Source organism: Marmota flaviventris, chromosome 14 (assembly GCF_047511675.1).
Source record: "Marmota flaviventris isolate mMarFla1 chromosome 14, mMarFla1.hap1, whole genome shotgun sequence".
Taxonomy (NCBI): Eukaryota; Metazoa; Chordata; class Mammalia; order Rodentia; family Sciuridae; genus Marmota; species Marmota flaviventris.
In genome coordinates this window covers 98,695,916-98,713,892 of record NC_092511.1, presented here as the reverse complement: position 1 = coordinate 98,713,892, position 17,977 = coordinate 98,695,916, and the positions used below count along the sequence as shown (strand labels likewise).

General features: G+C 37.4%; 1 pseudogene; it reads left to right on the top strand.

The window, feature by feature from the left end:
- Window positions 1–3,791: 3,791 nt before the first annotated feature.
- Window positions 3,792–17,977, top strand: part of LOC139701730 (zinc finger protein 345-like) — a 74,513-nt pseudogene continuing 60,327 nt past the window's right edge.

Here is a 17,977-nt window from a genome sequence, read left to right as displayed (position 1 = left end):
AAAAAGCACTAATCACACCCTTTATGCTTTATCAGTAGTGAGGTGCAGGAAGTTCAGCCAAGGCTGTGGAATGTAAGCTCATTTTTCCATCCAAATGAGTCAGATGAGATGGGAATGAACATTTATTTAAGCAGTTGTGCATCAACATCGTTCTGAAAAAAAAAAAAAAAAGGCTATTTCTCACTCCATCCCTCTGGGGAAAATTCCCATTCTGAGGCCCTCTCACTTTGGTCATTGGCCTCCCTGGAAGCAACTTGCCTCTTGGCCCACCTCTTTATCTCTTCATTGATTTCTGGTCTCTTCTCATTCCAACAATTCCAACATACCTGCTGTTTACTTTTCTTCCTACAAACAGGAATCTATTTTATTTTCCACAGACCCCCTGGGTATTCATCTCAGTGAGGGGTCTCAGCAAACACCCCTCAAAGCTTGGGTCTTCAGAATATTTTCAATCAGAAAAGCCAAGATTCCATTTTTCTTTATTTTGTAGCTTGAGCTTTGGTTTTCCTCAAAGGTTGCCTGTTCTGATGACATTTGGGGTGTGGGGAAATGATCTGTTCTCCTGTCCTTTTATAATAGCTCAGACTCATTCAACAGGCAATCTCAACTGGAAATGCTCACCAAATCCTCAATTTTGCCTACTGTGCTTCAGATATGTGAAAGATGAGGAAGGAAGGGGGGCAATATTAGATCACTCTGAGGGCATTATTATTCCCAACTAAAATCCCCATTATTTGAGTTCCTTCTAGTAAGAAAGAAAATAAGCTTTGTGCAGGTATTATTCCTTTTAGAGTTATCATTGATTCCAGAAGCCCACAGGCCTGTTTGACTGCCATCCTGATCCTCCCATAGGGAGAGATGGGGGCCACCTCCACAGTGGGCTGGGCTAACCATAAATGAATTGGAAACACCCATAGTGAGAAGAATGTCAGTGAAAGTGGGAGGCTAAAGAGGACCTATGTTTTCTTAGCCATATCCAGAAAGCCTGAATGGAACTGTTTGGCAGCCACAGACTTCCTTAGGATGCACTGGACAGATTCCTGGAGGTACCAGGGAGATAATTTATGATTGGGACACCGAATCATTACAAGACTATGAAGAACTCATTTTGAGGATTCTGAGAATACTATGCATTCTAGGAAGGAATGGTTAGCACAGTCACTTAGACTTGGTGTGAAGTATAAGTGATAATATTAATGATGACATCTATGCGAGTATGCTGAATAGGGATAACAGCAGTGTTGTAAAAAGAAGATACTCATAACAACCAAGGGGGTTGGGATTTAGTTCATGTCTCCCTTATAAACCAGGCAAGGCATGTAAGTTTACATCTTAATAAATTCTCACAACCATGAGGCAGATACTCCCATTAGTTCATTTTACTTCTGACAACTGAGATTCACAAAGGTGGAGAATTATACAGTGGTCACAAAATTACCAGTAAACAAAGGCCTTTCATAAATATTTCACTGTGTGGTCTTATTGGAGGGATCTGTCTTGTGGGTTGTAGGAATGTGATTTAGCTGAGTTAAGCATTCATGGGGTCATGGCTGGTGCTTTAGCACAGTGTCCCCAATGCTAGTTATATGACTCAGAGAAAGGAAACTGAGCCCCAATGCAATCTAATGATGGAGGTGCTCAGACAGCCAGTAAACAAATGTGCTGTTGGGGGCATTCATAGTATCAGGGATGGGGCCACCCAACCAAGTATTTAATGACCTGGCTGGGGTTCAGAAACAAGGTGGTAAGGATTGAGAGAAGGCACGCCAGACAGACACAACAGCAGAAGCCAATGGTATGGGCCTGCAGTGACAGGCAGTTTAATGCAGTCAGAATACATGGTTCAAGGTAAAGGGAGAAACAAGAGAGAAATCTGGAAGAGAAGCAGGGGCCTTAAATGAATCAGCCAAGGCCTTGGGCCGTAGATAGATAAAAGGCTGGATCTGGAGTCCAATTCAGCCATATGCTAACTATTTTGACCCTGGGCCACATCTTTAGAGGTTCTCTAAGCTTTGTTTTACATAACTGAAAAGCATAGTGACAGATAATAGTCTCCATGTTAAACTGACAGCTTGGGTACCTGGTCTGTGGTCACAGAGTCAACTAATGGATTTGCCAGGGCTGGAGAAAAGAACTTGAGGCTAAGCTTCAAAGGAAAATGCCCCAAACCACATGCAGACTTAGCTACATGAACTAATGACCACTACTCCCTTGCTTCCCTGGAGAGCCAGGTGCCAGAAGCCTATCCTTGCTTCAACTCCTGCTACTGTCAGCCCAGTGCTGCTTATCCTGAGACAGAATTATCAGACTAAATTAGTTAGTGAGTGGACAGCACTTGGAGCTGTGCTAGGCACCTTGTAGCTGTCCGTTTGATGTGATTTTGCCTCCTTTCCCACTCCTTCAGATGGTGGATTGGGTTGGGTTGATATGAAGAAGGGGACTCATATTCTCTGGCTCATATAGCAGAATTATTTCCTAGAGAGTGGACAATCTTGGAGGGTGAGTGGACCTGCATTGTCTAACAGACATAACTATCATGTAACCTACAATAGTCCAGGAAAACTCCAACAACGGGGTAAACTGAACCTTAAAGGCTCATGATTTTTCAGAACCTGACCCAGAAGTAGACAATGCTGTCTTGTGGAACAGGATCAAACTCAGACTCAGGTTCAAATTCTGACTAACTATGAACACTTATGCTAGTTTCTTCATCTCCAGGACTGGAAAAATATATGCCTTCAACAAATGTTAGCTTCTCTTCTTTAGAAACAATTATTACGATATCCCCTAGGAAAAAGTGTCATGTGTTTTTTCCCTAACATCATGTATATTCTATGTCCTGTATGTCATTCCATTGTACATTGTTTCAGCAAAATGTCAACCAAGGAGACTACAGAATTCAATACATTCTGGGTCCTGCCCAAGAAACGTCACAGGGAGGCCTTAGGATATTCATGCAATGAAGCTGAAACATTTTATTGATAACAATTTTATGGAGACCAGGGGTGTGTCTCTTTTTACCTTGGTGAACATTGGGGCCAGGGATGGGGTGGGGAGTGAAGACTTGGGCTAAAAGGCTGTGCCCTTGGTGCAAGCAGGGACAGGGCCCGGAGGTTGTCATGGAGGGCACTGGTTTGGGAACCAGAGGAGCCTGGATTCCAATGTGGGCTCTTGTCACTTCCTAGCTGTGTGACGTGGAGCCCATTGCTTAATCTTGCCATGCCAATTTTTCCTCTGTGAAATAGGGAGAATGGTAATACCTTCTTAGAGCAGTTGTGAGGATCCAAGGGGTGTCATTAAAGTTCTCAGCTGCTATGATTACTATTTTTATCATCGGGGCTGAGGCTTCTGAGGTCCAGGGCCTGGGCAGGCGCATGCGAAAAAATACCAGGCGGGCCAAATGAGACCCAGGTGCTGCCTAGCACCTGGGTTGCCTAGCACCTGGGTTTTAATCCTTTGGGGTCAGGGGGTGGGCGGAGTGGATTCAGGGGCGGGGATATGGAGAGAAGTTCGCAAGAACGGCTAGTACTGACCTTCAGGCCCGGTGGGCGGTGTAAAGAGGAGGGGCCAAGCTAGTTCCAGGCTGGGTTTGCGCAGTGGTGAGGGCGGAGTAGGGAGGGGAGGACCAAAGTCTCGCGAGATCTCACCGCGTGGCCATAGCGCCCTGGAGGAGGCAGCGTGAAAGGTGAGCGGTGGGCTGTGGGCGCCGGTGGCGGCCATTGGGGCCTGCAGAGGGTGAAAGCAGCAGACAGCAGAGACCCAGCCCCTGGCGAGGGGAGCAGGGCGGGTGGATGGCCAGTTTTTCGGAGGCAGTCCAGCAGGGCTTGTGGCAGAAGCGGCGCCGCCTGGTCCGCGCCATCCCGGACCCGTGCGGGGTGGGGCGGCTGGGCCTTGGGCCAGTTCCCCCTGGCCAGTCAGACCTCGCGCTCAGTGGGACCCAAGACCCGCCTCAGTCTCCCAGGGTGGTTGCGTTGGCACTGCTGGCCATGGCTGGTTCACTTTGCTGTATGCCAGGCACTTAACTTGTGAACTTCCATGCTAGGGCTTCACAGAGAGGTGCAGCGCCCTGCCCAAAGTTGCACTGCTGGGATGTGGTGGGATGGGGCTTCCAATACGTGCACAGGCCTGTGCCCCTTCCTTGCTTCCAGTCCTTCTCCCAGCAGTGCTTGCAGCTGGTTTCCTGGGGTCCTGGTGGGGCTGCAGAGAGTGTGTCAGACCCACTCTGAAATTGGATGCAGCATGGTATGTGAGTTCATTGGGAAAGGCTTTTTTCCAAGCCTTTTGTCCAATTCCTGGTAGGTCTTCCACCCATAAATTGTCATTTGGTCTTTTGTGAGAGAGAGGAGGTGGGCATAGAGTGACCTTTATACACTAGGGGTGGGGTCACTAGCCCAAGGCTTGCCTCAGGCAAAAGAAAGTTTGATTCCCATTGAAGCACGTGATTCTAGCCTGGAACAGTTTGTTGTCAACCACAGAAACAAGGCCCCTGTGTTTGGTGTTGAGCCTTTGTAGAGCCCACTTCACTACTGAGCAGTGAGGTTCCTAAATAAGAGAACCTACCTACACACATAAGTGAAAGTGGGTATGATACTTTCACTTACATGTAAAAGAGAAATAAAGGGATAACAATGTATGATATGCAGTGCTGTCTCACTTATAACCAGAACTTTCAGCTGTGGTGGAAGACAGCATGCTTTTGAGTGCTTGCACCTGCTGCTAATGAAGAAGTTTGAGTTAGTTAAAAAAAAAAAAAGTATCAGGATCTAGTTCAAACAAGAAAATCAAAGAGGGAGATGAGGATGGAAACTAGGGAGAAAACACTTAGTGTTTGGGATAACCTTATTTAAGCTAATAAAAAAGGAAAGGCTAGATTGAAGTAGGGATGACATGTCAAGGTCAATTACAGGCTGCCTCAGTCTACCCAAAGGTCATACTATGGCCCTTCCTTGGATCCCTTTTCCCACTATATCGCAGCACATCCTTTGTGTCTTCTGCTTTGAGGTACTGCTACTTGAAGGAACAGTAATGAGTTCCTTCAGTTGCTAGTAATAACAGTAAAATATTAACAAGACTGAAACTTTTGGATTCATTAAGGTGAGATTTATCTGCTATCTCATACTGTTAGCATATATACTAGTCTATGTATACTCATTACAATTTTAAATTTATGTTGACTTAATGTGTAGTGTGAAGAAATGAGCACTAATTTTCAGACAGTTTCCTTATTCTGCTGAAGCATCCCTTACAACTTTGTCTTACATAATTAGAGGCAAGCTGTGGGGTTTCCTATAATAGCTTTAAATATTATGTCTTAAAGAAATGCTCATTTAAAGTGGGCTTGATTAAACCATTTTAAGATCAAAATTCTTGTGACCAGGATGAATCTTGATGATACAGATCCATCCCATTCAAGCATTGTGTGAAGCCTAGATCCTGGCCCCCAAACACTAAATGCCCCAGGGTGTCCCCCAAACTCTTTGATAAGTAAAAATTTTTCTTAAGGACATTTCTGACTCTTTAGAATACTATTAAGGATATATCCATTATCTACTTAATTTTAACAAGAAAGGGGTGACAAACAACTTTTTTTCTGGGAAAATTTTTTTTTCTGAAATGTCTGACATATAACAAAGACATGGTCTTGGTTAGTGACACTTTTGTCAATTATTCTAGAATCTTGGGAGGCAAGGTTATTTCCTGTCATAAAATTTTGTCTGTGTTTGATGGGAATTCACATTAGAAATGTTGACAACTAAACACTAGAATCATTTTTAGCAGTTTGATGTGAGAAAAGAGTTGGAAAGTGACAACAGTGTGTACTATAGCAGGTCTGAGTTGAGTAGAATATACATTCATGTCATCACTTAGGGGTTGGGTTACTTACAGGGATTGGATTGAACCCATAGGTGGTCTACCACTGAGTTATAGCCCTTTTTTTCCCTTCTTGAAATGGGATCTTCTGAAGCTGTTGAAGCAGTCTCAAACTTGGGATCCTCCTGTTTCAGCCTCCCAAATTGTTGGGAATACAAGAAAGCAGCTCGATGCCCAGCTGTAATCACTTTTAAAATAACCCTTTCTACTCACTGGTGTTCATATTAGCAAATTTGGAAAATGTAGATAGATGTACATATACCAGTCTTCATGGTATGACTCATTACAAATTATCTTTTCATTTGAAACACTAGCTATGACATAGAAAAATTAAAATAAAGTTAAGCTTAAACTAGCTACAGTGTAACAAAAATTTCATCAACTTGTTTAACTCTAAGAAGGATATTTATTTTGATTTTTTAAAATTCTTGTAAGGTGTATGTTGCTTATTACTATTGAAAGGTGTTGTGAAAACAAACATGTAAGTAAAGACTTCTCGAAAGAGGATATATTTTCAATTGTCTAGAGATATATTGAATCTCTGACCTGAGAAGTCAGCCAAGTTGAAAATAATTAATTTTTAATTTTTTGAGCAAGTAAAATGTTCCATAGTAAAAGAGGTCAGTACTAAGTAAATAATGAATTACAAAGATATTGAAAATGTTCCAGTTTCTAAGCATAGAGGATATGTTTTCAATGGACAAAACATGCATGCCTTTATGGAGTTTTCCATTTGAGAGGCATAAGAGTTAGCTAGAAGGAAAACAAATACTTTACCATACAATTCTGTGGTTTATAATTAAGACATTTCATTGATTTTTAAGATGCACATCTGAGATGGATGGAATCTTAAAATTGGCATGTCATAACCACATGGCATTTTTTCTTCTGAGTGGCACATAGAATAAGAATGTTCTAAGTATCTTAAAGGTGATGGCATCTCAGAGGCAATGAAATAGAAAATATATAAAAATGTTAGGATATTGGTTAATATTTAGCACCAAAAACTATTCAAGGGTGACTTGCAAAAAGAAGATACACAATTCTTTATCCTTCTTTTTTTTTTGGGGGGGGGGGCGGGGCGTGAGTACCAGGGATTGAACTCAGGGGAACAGAGCCACATCCTCAGCCCCATTTTATATTTTATTTAGAGACAGGGTCTCCCTGAGTTGCTTAGTGCCTCACTATTGCTGAGTCTGGCTTTGAATTTGAGATCCTCTTGTCTCAGCCTCCAGAGCTGCTGGGATTATAGTCGTGTGCCACTTACATTTAACTTCTAAATCCTTCTGTCTAAACTAGAATTCTTTATTCAGAAGATTCCTATAGAGATCTTTCTCCTCATGTAAAACAAATGGAAGGCCAGTGTTCATAAACATGAGTACATTTTTTTTTGAAAAGGGTTTGAGGGAAACAAACTTCTTGGTTCTTTTTCATGGAGAGCACATGGCATGCAGTTAATGCATTTGAGGTTACGTTGTTCAGATAACATGAACAAAATTTATGAAATATGGATTATTTTTGTTTCTCCTATTTCTGAAAGCTTGTAGGTCCACTCGTACTTTTTTCCAAGACATCCTTAAGTTGAATTTTGATGATTCATAGTTGTAATTGTTTTATAAGAATGCATTTGAAAACATTTATTCTCTGTGTACACAGCTTATGTGGGAAAGTAGCTCCATGATATATCTTGGCTAGGAAGCCTGTAAAAATACTTTTTCCATTTGATACTGAGGACAGGTTTCATAGGAAACTCAACCATATGAAGGTTACATACCTTTTTCCCCCAGGAGGACTTCAGCTTTGCTTATCCAAGTGTGGTCATAGGTCCTAGAGCTTGTTTAAAATGCAGACTGGTGCTGTATGTGAATCTGTGGGAAGCACCAGACAAGATATGTGACTCTCAGACTGGAGGGTATTACCAGGATTGCTGGACTAGTACAAAGTTTCTGATTCAGTAGTCTGGGTCAGAGACTGAGAATTTTAATTTTAACAAGTTATCACATGATGCTCATGCTGCTGGTACAGGGGCCATATATGGAGAAACATTATACTAGAATGTCCTCATTGTACATTTCTCTCTTCTTTCCTAATTTCTTACTCCTTCAAATAGCTTTTTAAAAACAGATTATCATATTCTTAAAATTGATTGAAGGGGGAAAAAGCATATGTTTTTGTGATGACCACACAAAGATTGATTTTCAGCATGTAATTTCAGAGCAAAAAATCTATTTAAAGCTTGTTTTTAAGTCTTATCTATAGGTGTCTCTTTCTCTTCTTTTTATAAGTATTCTTTTTAATGTTTAAAAAAACTTTTTAATGTAGATAACATGTTCTTATGGTTCAAAAGTTAAAATGACACAGGCATGCTTGGGAAAATCTGATTTCCAATGGCTTTGCCCCCCGCTTCACCCCTCTTTCTTAGATAACCTCCTTTAATTTATTTCCCATAGATGTCAATTGTTTCCTTTTATAGTTGGAGAAATGCCAGTGTACTATATTCTTTTTATATAAACTGTAGCATAATATGTAACTAATTCTGTCCCATGGCTTTTTCTTTATATGCTCTTGAGATCTTTTTCTATTAGTATTTATTTAGAAAGAATATAATCTTTGTTTATAGAAAACACTTAAAAAAAAAAAAAAACAGCTGTGTTTAAACAGCATCTATTAAGTGCTTTGTTTACTTAACCAGTGCCCCTTGTGGGTATTTGGGTCTTCTCTAGGTTTATTACAGACCATACTGGGGTGAAACAGCTTGTATACATACCATTTTACATGTGCAGGTACATCAGTGGGATACATTCCTAGAAGTGGGATCGCTGCGCCAGTGGGCAGGGCATTTATGATTTTGTTAAATACTTCCTTTCTTAAGAGTTGCACCATTTTAAACTCCCAAAAGTACAGTTGCTCCTCCTTATCCATGGAGGATTGGTTTGAGGACCCCTTTGTGGATACTGAAATTCAAGGATGCTTGAGTCTAGTATATAAAAAGCATACTATTTTTGTATAACCTATGCACATCTGCCACATACTTTTAAATCATTTTTAGATTGCTTGCAAGACCTAATACAATATTAATGCCATGTAAATAGTTGTTACACTGTATTGTTTAGGGATTAATGACAAGGAAAAAAGTTGGTATGTGTTCTGTATGACAATTTTTTAAGAAATATTTTCACCTGTGATTGTCGAATCCAGTCTGAATACCACAGATACAAGAGGGCAGATTGCAGTGTATGAGAGAGTTCCTGTTTTTTTGAGGCCTTTCCAATGTACTGTGTCTTTACAACCCTTGAATTTGTTAACAGTTTGAAGGATGAGAATTATCAATATAGAGTCGTTTTAATGTACATTACTATTATTATTAATGAGGCTGAGCTTTTATGCTTAAAAACTAGTTGTATTTCTTTTCCTGTAAACTCTGTTCATGTGTTTTTTCACATTTTTGTTTTGAATTGCGTTTTCCCCCTTATCAATTTCTAGAAATTTATAAATTGTAGATATTAGTCCTGTGTGATATAAATTGTAGTTTTTCCCCAAATTTTCACTTATTTTTTATTTACCTTCACATATTTTGATATACAGAAGTCTTACATTTTTTTCTTTGAATTCTATAGTTTATATTACTCATTATGGTATCTTGATCTTTTTTAAATTTTTCTTTATTTCTTTGTGGTGCTGAGGATTGAACCCAGTGCCTCACAATTGCTAGGCAAGTGCTTTACCACTGGGCTACAGCCCCAGCATAGGTATCTGGTTTTTAAGTCACTGTAAGGCCTCCAAGATTTTTAGAATTTGCCCATGGTTTCTTTTTGTACTTTTATGGTATCACTTTTACATTTAAATGTTCAAACTAGGATTTATTCTTGTGTTCAGAATGATGCATAGGTTGAACTTTATCTTTTTCTGTGTGCCTGTTATTTTCACCTGTTGATTTCAGAACCTTTGAATATTCTTTGGTATTGTTAACTTTTGGATGTATTAGGGTGTCTCTGGGGTTTGTATTCTATTAGTCTTTTTCTTCATATACCAGCATCACATTATTGGTTTTGTAAAAGTTTTAACATCTGTTTAAAACTAGTTTCCCCTTGTTGCTTTTCATATTCCTGGGAATTCTTGCTTGCTTATTTTTCCATGAGTACTTTTGATGTATTTTGTCTAGTGCCAGAAAAACAAAAATCTAAACGAAATAAACATCAGATTAAATGTATACATTTAAAATCTATTTAACTTCTCCAAACTTTTTCTTTCTTTTTTCAGGTTCATAATAAAGGTGCTAAGAAAGAATGTAAGACAGGAAAATAATTAAATATTTTCACTGTGGTGTTTTATGATTTTACATTTTAAAAATTCTTTAATTATTATTATTTTTTATTCTGCTTCCTTAAGTTATAAAATGGATATTGTTTTAGGAGTGTTTGAGTTCATAGAACCTGTGGGTGGTAAGGTGGATGCCAATAATATGGGCTGTCTGAATAATGATGTTTGTCTTTCCCTATCTTTTTGACTCTAATATTTTAATTTCTATTATCTTGTCATTTAAAAGTGTGGTTCTGAGAAGGAGATCCTGTATGACATCTACTTGCAACATTCAATGAATTCTTTCCTCTTAAATAGGAAGTTGAAGACTTGAAGTAATTTTGGTGATATAGAGGCACTTGTTTATCTTAAAAGTTTGTTGTGATTTTTTATTATAATAATTAGAAAAATTTCTACACATAAAAACAACATAATGACAAAAGTAAGCCCTCAATTTTTGCACAAAGAAATGGCCACCATTAACTCACTTTTGGAAACTTATTGATGGATATGAAAGTATATAGAAGACTTTTAATAAACAGCAGTTTCTCTCTATGTGAAGCTATGTGGTCATTTTTAATGAGTTTTATATATCTCTATTTGTGAGTTGAAACTGATGTGCATTATCATGGGTGATCATTTTACTGGCTGCCTAGTATTATTTTTTAATTCATCAGTAGATCTTTATTTATATATGCTGAGAATCAAACCCTATTCTTCACAGGTGCCAAGCAAGTGCTTTACCACTGAGCTACAACCCCAGCCCTCACTTCTAGTTTTCCATCATTTAGAGGCATCATACTTTATCTGTCTACTCCTTTGATAACCATTTAGATTGTTACTTGTTTTTCTTTCTTGTGAATAATGGTATGTTGATGATAGTATACTTATTCATTTATCTTCTTAGAGGTATAACTGCCAGGTCAAAAAAAAAAATATATATATATAATGATAAATATGACTAAGCTGTTATCTGTAAAAACTATCCCCTTCAATGTCCATGAGAATCTTATTTTCAAAACCCTCCCTCACACCAAGTTTTGTTAATCTTTTTAATCTTTGCTAATCTAATAGGTAAGAAAAAGTACATTTTTGAGATAACATGTTTTTAATTGGTACTGGGGATTTAACCCAGGGCCATTTCACTAGTAAATTAGATCCCCAGGACCTTTTATTTTTATTTTGAGACAGGGCCTTGCTAAGTTTCTGAGGCTGTCCTTGAACTTGTGATCCTCCTGCCTCAGTCTCCTGAGTTTCTGGGATAACAGGTATATTCCACTCTACTCAACTATTGAAGGAAACCTTGTGTTATTCAAAGATTTCTTTCATTCAATATTCTTATTAACAGAGAATTCTCTCCTTAAGAACATACTTGTGATTCTTATGTGTCAGATATTCTTAGGCTTAAATTTGATTAAAATATTTAAATGTATTGAGTTGTTTTTAGGTCGTTTGTCTTGATTTTAAGTCATTATTAATATTTGAAAACTTCAGGGTTGGGGATGTGGCTCAAGTGGAAGTGTGCTAGCCTGGCATGTATGAGGCACTGGATTCAATCCTCAGCACCACATAAAAATAAAATAAAAATATTGTGTCCACCTAAAAAGTAAATATTAAAAAAAATTGAAAACTTGATCAACCAGCTATATTTGTTTTGAATACAGAATGTTTTCCTCTGCAAAGAGCAGTACTTTTGTGTTTCATTCACCTGAAGAGAAGTCTAAAGTAACTTTCAAAATAAATTTCTTAACAATTTTCAAACATGGATACCAATGGTTAAATAGCATACAGAATATTCTTTCCATAATTAGTTGATAATATAGTGTTTTTGAGTGATGTAAACTATGTGATTGTGTGTTCATGTGTAAACCTATGTGTATTTCTCCTGTCCAAAAGATTTTATCACTTCCTGATGTAAATATGATTTTTAATTTTATGTTTGCTTTAGATTTTATTTCACTCAAATAAGAGTTACATATAAGGATGACCTCACATGAAGCAGATTCACAGCTTTATCATTAACCTACTATTTATTCTTTGGCTTAATAAGACAACATTAAGCTGTCTTCTATATGTAAAGTACATTTAGATTGCCTTTCCTGAGGGGGCTTTTGTTTTCACTTTTAACATTGTCTACAGAATGCTCCAAGGGTGGGACCATATGTTCCAACTGGTGATTTATTCAGCAGTTTTTATTCAGCACTGAATACCTCCCTACCTGGTGGGCATCCACAGACATCCAAATCATTATTTACTTATGTGTTTAAATTTTTGGTACTGGGGATTGAATCTAGGGGCAGTTTACCACTAAAAAACATCTCTAGCCCTTTTGTTTATTTATTTATTTTTTATTTTGATAGGGTCTAAGTTGCTTAGGGTCTCACTAAGTTCCTAAGGCTGGCCATGAACTTAGGATCCTCCTGCCCCAGCCTCAATCTCCCAATGGTTGATGTGTATTCATTATTAGGTTAAAGATGTGAAAATGAATACCCATACATTTTAATTTAGAGAGGACTGACATAGTTTCATTTAATTTAGATGTGCATAACTGTATGGCACTTGCTACTATTTCATTTGATGGTACTTTGTTTCAAAATTTGATTTGGACTATATTCTAGTTAATTTTTAGAATCACAAAAGCCATGTATTTTGAATCTTTTTTTTTTTTTTCATTATGGGCAGAGTATACTAGGTATGCTGCTGGATATTGTTTAAGATCTGTTTATGTTTACCAGTATAGACATCGAAATATTTTTTACAATATGTTTTTTGAAAATAAGGATAAAGTAAATGCCCCCAAATTAAAGTAAATATAATTGTATGGTTCACATTTTTAAAAATAAAAGCAGAGATTTAGATTGAATGTAGAATGAATAAGTTTTTGTCTGGCACCTGTCTGTGAAGGTTTCCTGACTCCTAAACCAGTTTTTCACAGCCAACGTAAGCAGAGAGATGGAAAAATTAATGATATAATAGATTTAAGCAGTGTTTTAGTCTGTATTTTATATAGTTTATTTCTATTGGAATACAGGATTCTAAAGAATAAATGTAACTAGTTTTAATTAGTATTTTTGCAGAAATCATTTGCATGTGAAAATTTTAAAATCAAATAATCCTATAGAAATTTTTATTTGCACTTTAATTTGCTTAGGAATTGTTTCTTTTTTTAATATTCATTTTTTTAGTTGTAGTTGGACACAATACTTTTATTTTATTGATTTATATGTGATGCTGAGTATTGAACCCACAGCCCTGCATGTGCCAGGCAAGCACTCTCCAGGTAGAGCCACAACCCTAGCTCCTAGCAATTGTTTTTTAATATATAGTCCAAAATTAATTCAAGGCAGACTTGGAGTTTTTGAGTCTTCATTATTGGGCCAAATTAATGAGGTTTTCCTGAACTTTTCCTTCTGGGATCTTATTGTGGCTAAGGATGTAATCTTATTTGTTTTCTAAAATATTGAAGTTCAATGTTTTTTAATCTCTTTTCTGTGGCAGTACAGGAATTTGTTTATATCTGTGTCCTTTATTTTACTGACGAGTTCATTTCTTTAATTGCGTGCCCTAAAGCCTACTAGAAATATTCCTGGAAAGTGAGAGATTAAATAGAAGTTGTAATTAAAATGAAGGCTTTATCCTTTATTTCTCCTGTTAGCTGCATTTGTTAAAATTTTTTATACTATATTTAAATAGATATTAAGACTTTATTACAGGGTTGGGATTATGGCTCAGTGGTAGAGTGCCTGCATGGCATGTTGAGGCACTGGTTTGATCCTCAGCACAACAATCAATCAATCAACCATCAACCAATCAATCAATCTATTATGTCCATCCACAACTACCAAAAAAAGACTTTATTACATAATACATGGGTTGGATTTTGTGCATTTGAAACAGTTTCTTCCTATATTAGGCATAAAGCTTAGTTTAGACTGGCATAGTAAGTGATCATTTGATTGGAAAGTTGGGTAGACAGAGAAGTTCAGTCTTTCTGTGCAGAATTTGAGACTTTGTACTTTTTGCAATGAAACAGCTTTGCAATCAGGGTGGTAGTACTGAGCTTCAGTGGGAGGAGAGATGACAAGTTCTGGTGTACAGTGTAGATGAGAGGCACTCAGGGTTTCCTTCTGTAGACTCTGCAACTGACCAAATCTCCCCAAGGGGCACTGTTAACTCAAAGTCTTATGAATGGAATTTTAGAAAGGGGAAGGAATAACAGTAGCTTTGGGGCACAAGGTCCATAATGAGCTCAGAGCTTAGTGAAACTCCCAAAGTTCTGAACATCCCATCCTCTTGAGAAATTTCCTCTCCTAACCCTGAAAGTTTTTTCCAGTGTGTGACATAATGCAAATTTGTGTGGAGCCAGGCAGAGTGAGTCTATTACTACAGAGTCTGGATGCTGTCTTTTAATGGAGATCCAGCATGGGAATATGGCTGAAAACCACTATCCCCCTCCCCACACCTTATCTATAGCAGTGCAATTGGAATTTCACACAAGCTTTTCCTTCTTTGGTTTGTTTAGAGAGGACACCTAGATGCAGGTTGTGTTTGTGTATGTTAAACCCCCTGTGTTTTGTTTTAGATATATTTCAGTCTGTTCTAATATAACAAATGTTTTTAGTCTGAACATTCTAGCAGCCATCACTCAAACATTAATGGCTGTCAATGAGAAAGGATATCTTCCCATATTTTTTCATGGTGATTAAACCATCCCACTTCTTTTTTCTTTTACCTTAATAACAGATTACTGACACTTGGAAATTATTATCATATTGGCTCAATCTTAATGGAAAGATTACCAATCATTGCACAGCAAAATAGGCATTTCTGTCTATTAGAGTGTTTCTCTCCATGTCTTTCTCTCTCTCAGTTCAGTGCTTTTAAATACATTTTAGGTGAATGAATACATTGTGTTTTGCTGTGATTTAATATTTTTAAAGACTTTATTGATAACTTTTTAAAAAACCTATGTGGGAGGGGAATGAAGGAGGAAGATTATTCATTCAGTGTGAAATCTTCATAGATGTTTAGATGTTTACAAGGTAGAAGGATGGCCAATGTTAATTACCCCTACTCTGGTACAAGTTCTGAAATGAGTATTTGCTGTGAAGAGTTGTGAACAGCAAGGATTTTTGTGCTGGGCTGTGGATTGAGCATTGCACTGTGCTCTTTGTGTGCATTACTTCATTTTGTTCTCAAAACAACAAGGACTCAGTAAAATTGTGAAATTTTTCCTTAGGCATGTAGCTAGCAGGTTTAAGAAAAAATAAAAACAAACACTTGAATTCAGATCTCTCTATCCCTAAGTTCTAGTGCTTTCTTATGCATACAGAGAAGAGTATTGGTTAGAATCTTAGAAAGTTGTATGCAACTTCAGAGGCTGCAACAGGACGATTGATAGTATAAGGCCAGCTTCAGGAACTTGGTGAGACCCTGTATTAAAATTAAAATGTGTGGGGATGTTACCCAGTGGTAGTACATCCATGTGTGGTTCAATCCTCAGTTCCACAAAAAAAAAAAAAAAAAAAAAAAAAAAAAAAAAAAAGAATGTTGTTAGACTGTTTCCATTGTTGTTTTCTAGATAATGGAAATGTTGAAAAGACTGACAACAACTCTATTCTCTCACCACCCCTGCACCCCTGCCCTCATTCATACTATCCTTTTTTATTTTTAATGTTCCTCAGCATCAACTAATAAAGTCTAGGAGCATGCCAGGGTGTCTGGCTCAATTTGTTCAATACAACATAGGCTAGTTTAATTTAGCAGCACTCTGAAATGAAAGGTTCATGCTGCCAAGTACAAACAGACCTTCTGTGGGATGTTAATTTGATTGTAGGAGAGAATGCTTGTCTTTCCTTGCTATGTGCTAATAAAGAAGCTGGCAGATTTTTTTATGAGTATAAAGGATTTTGACTTGTTTATATCCGTGTAATTGATAAGAAGTGGGTAGTCCTAATAAACATTTTTCTTTTTGTAGTCTTTGGTTAGTTTCCTTCTGTAACCTGCCAGCTAATTGTGAATTGAATGCTCTTTTGTTCTTTGCTATTTTTACTTTGGATCTGTTTTTATGATTGGTTGCAATAGGGATTTATTGGTAGGAACATAGATTATTTCCCCACTTGAACAGATTGTATGTTTTTATGACAGATTATTCTGTCACAGGCAGAGTGATTCAACCAGAGCCTTGTGCAGAGGTGTTACTATATGACTTTGTGCAGCCATTTTCAAAAATAACCACTTTATTGATATATAATTCACATTACCATCAAGGTCACTCCTTAAAAGTGCAATTCACTGAGTTTTAGTATACTCACATAGTTGTGTGCCTATCCTGCTGTCTAATTCTGAAACGCTTTTGTCACCTCCAAAGAAGATCCATACCCTTTAGTCATCACTCTGCACTCACTCTTGCTCCATGTAGCAATGAATCTCCTTTCTCTCTTTGTGGATTTACTTGTTCTGGACATGTTATATAAATGTAATCATTCAGCCCTTTGTGTCTGGCTTCTTAGCCTGTTTTTGAGGTAGCACATAACAGAACTTTATTCCTTTTTTAATTTCTAAATAGTGTTCTATTATATGGATACACTGCAGTTTGTTTATCCATTTATCAGTTGATGTATATTTTGGTGACTTGCACTTTGTGGTTCTTATGATCAAGCTACTGTGAATATTTTTGTTTTTGAGTTGACTTATGTTTTCTTTTGGGTAGATACTTAGGAGTAAAATTTATTGGCCATAAGTAACTCTGCCAGACTGTTTTATAAAGTGACTCTACCATTTTACATTCCCATCATCAATGTTTAAAAATTCCATTTCTCCATATCCTTGCCAACACTTTGCCATGGTATTTTTCCATAGTAGTCATCCTAATGGGTATGAAGTGGCATCTCATTGTGGTTTTGATTTGGATTTCCCTGATAACTAATGATATTGAATTTTTTCATGTGCGTGTTAGCCATTGTTTATCTTTGTTAGACAAATGCCTATTCAGATCCTTTGCCAATTTTAAAATTGAGCTGTTTTTTTTCTTGTTCAGTTGTAATAGTTCTTATGTATTCTGGATATACACAAATGTACTCTTATCAGATATGCGAAGTATAAAATTTTTCTTATCCTATAGTGTTTTCACTTCTTATGAAGCATGTATATTTTTTGTTGGAGTCTAATTTACCAATTTTTTGTCTCCTTATGCAGTTTCTCTGAAATTTTCTATAAGTTAAAAAAAAAAAACACAACAGACCATATTTCTCAATGTCCCATGAGAGAGAGAGAGAGAGAGAGAGAGAGAGAGAGAGAGAGGGAGGGAGGGGAGGGAGGGAGGGAGGGAGGGAGGAGAGAGAATTTTAATATATATTTTTTAGTTTTCGGTGAACACAACATCTTTGTTTGAATGTGATGCTGAGGATCGAACCTGGGCTGCATGCATGCCAGACAAGTGCGCTACTGCTTGAGCCACATCCCCAGCCCCCATAAATTTTTTTTTTCTACAGAAATAATGGTCATTTAGTTAACTACACATGGGTTAGATATTAAAAAATATTTTGTGTTTTCAAATATTTTTACCAAAATTAATGGGAGAAGCCTAAGTTTTCAAACCTGATATCTAGTGCCCTTTTTTTAAAATCAGAAAATGTCTTTGAGTGTTCTGCTTAGGTAAGAATGCACATATTATTCTGTAGACATTTATAGGTGTCTAATGTATTTTGAGGACTTGACTGGGTTTGGAGATCCAGGGATGCTGGGAACATGGTCCTGTCCTTAAGGAACAAGAGGTCATGTACCAGGCTACTGATTTCTATAGAGG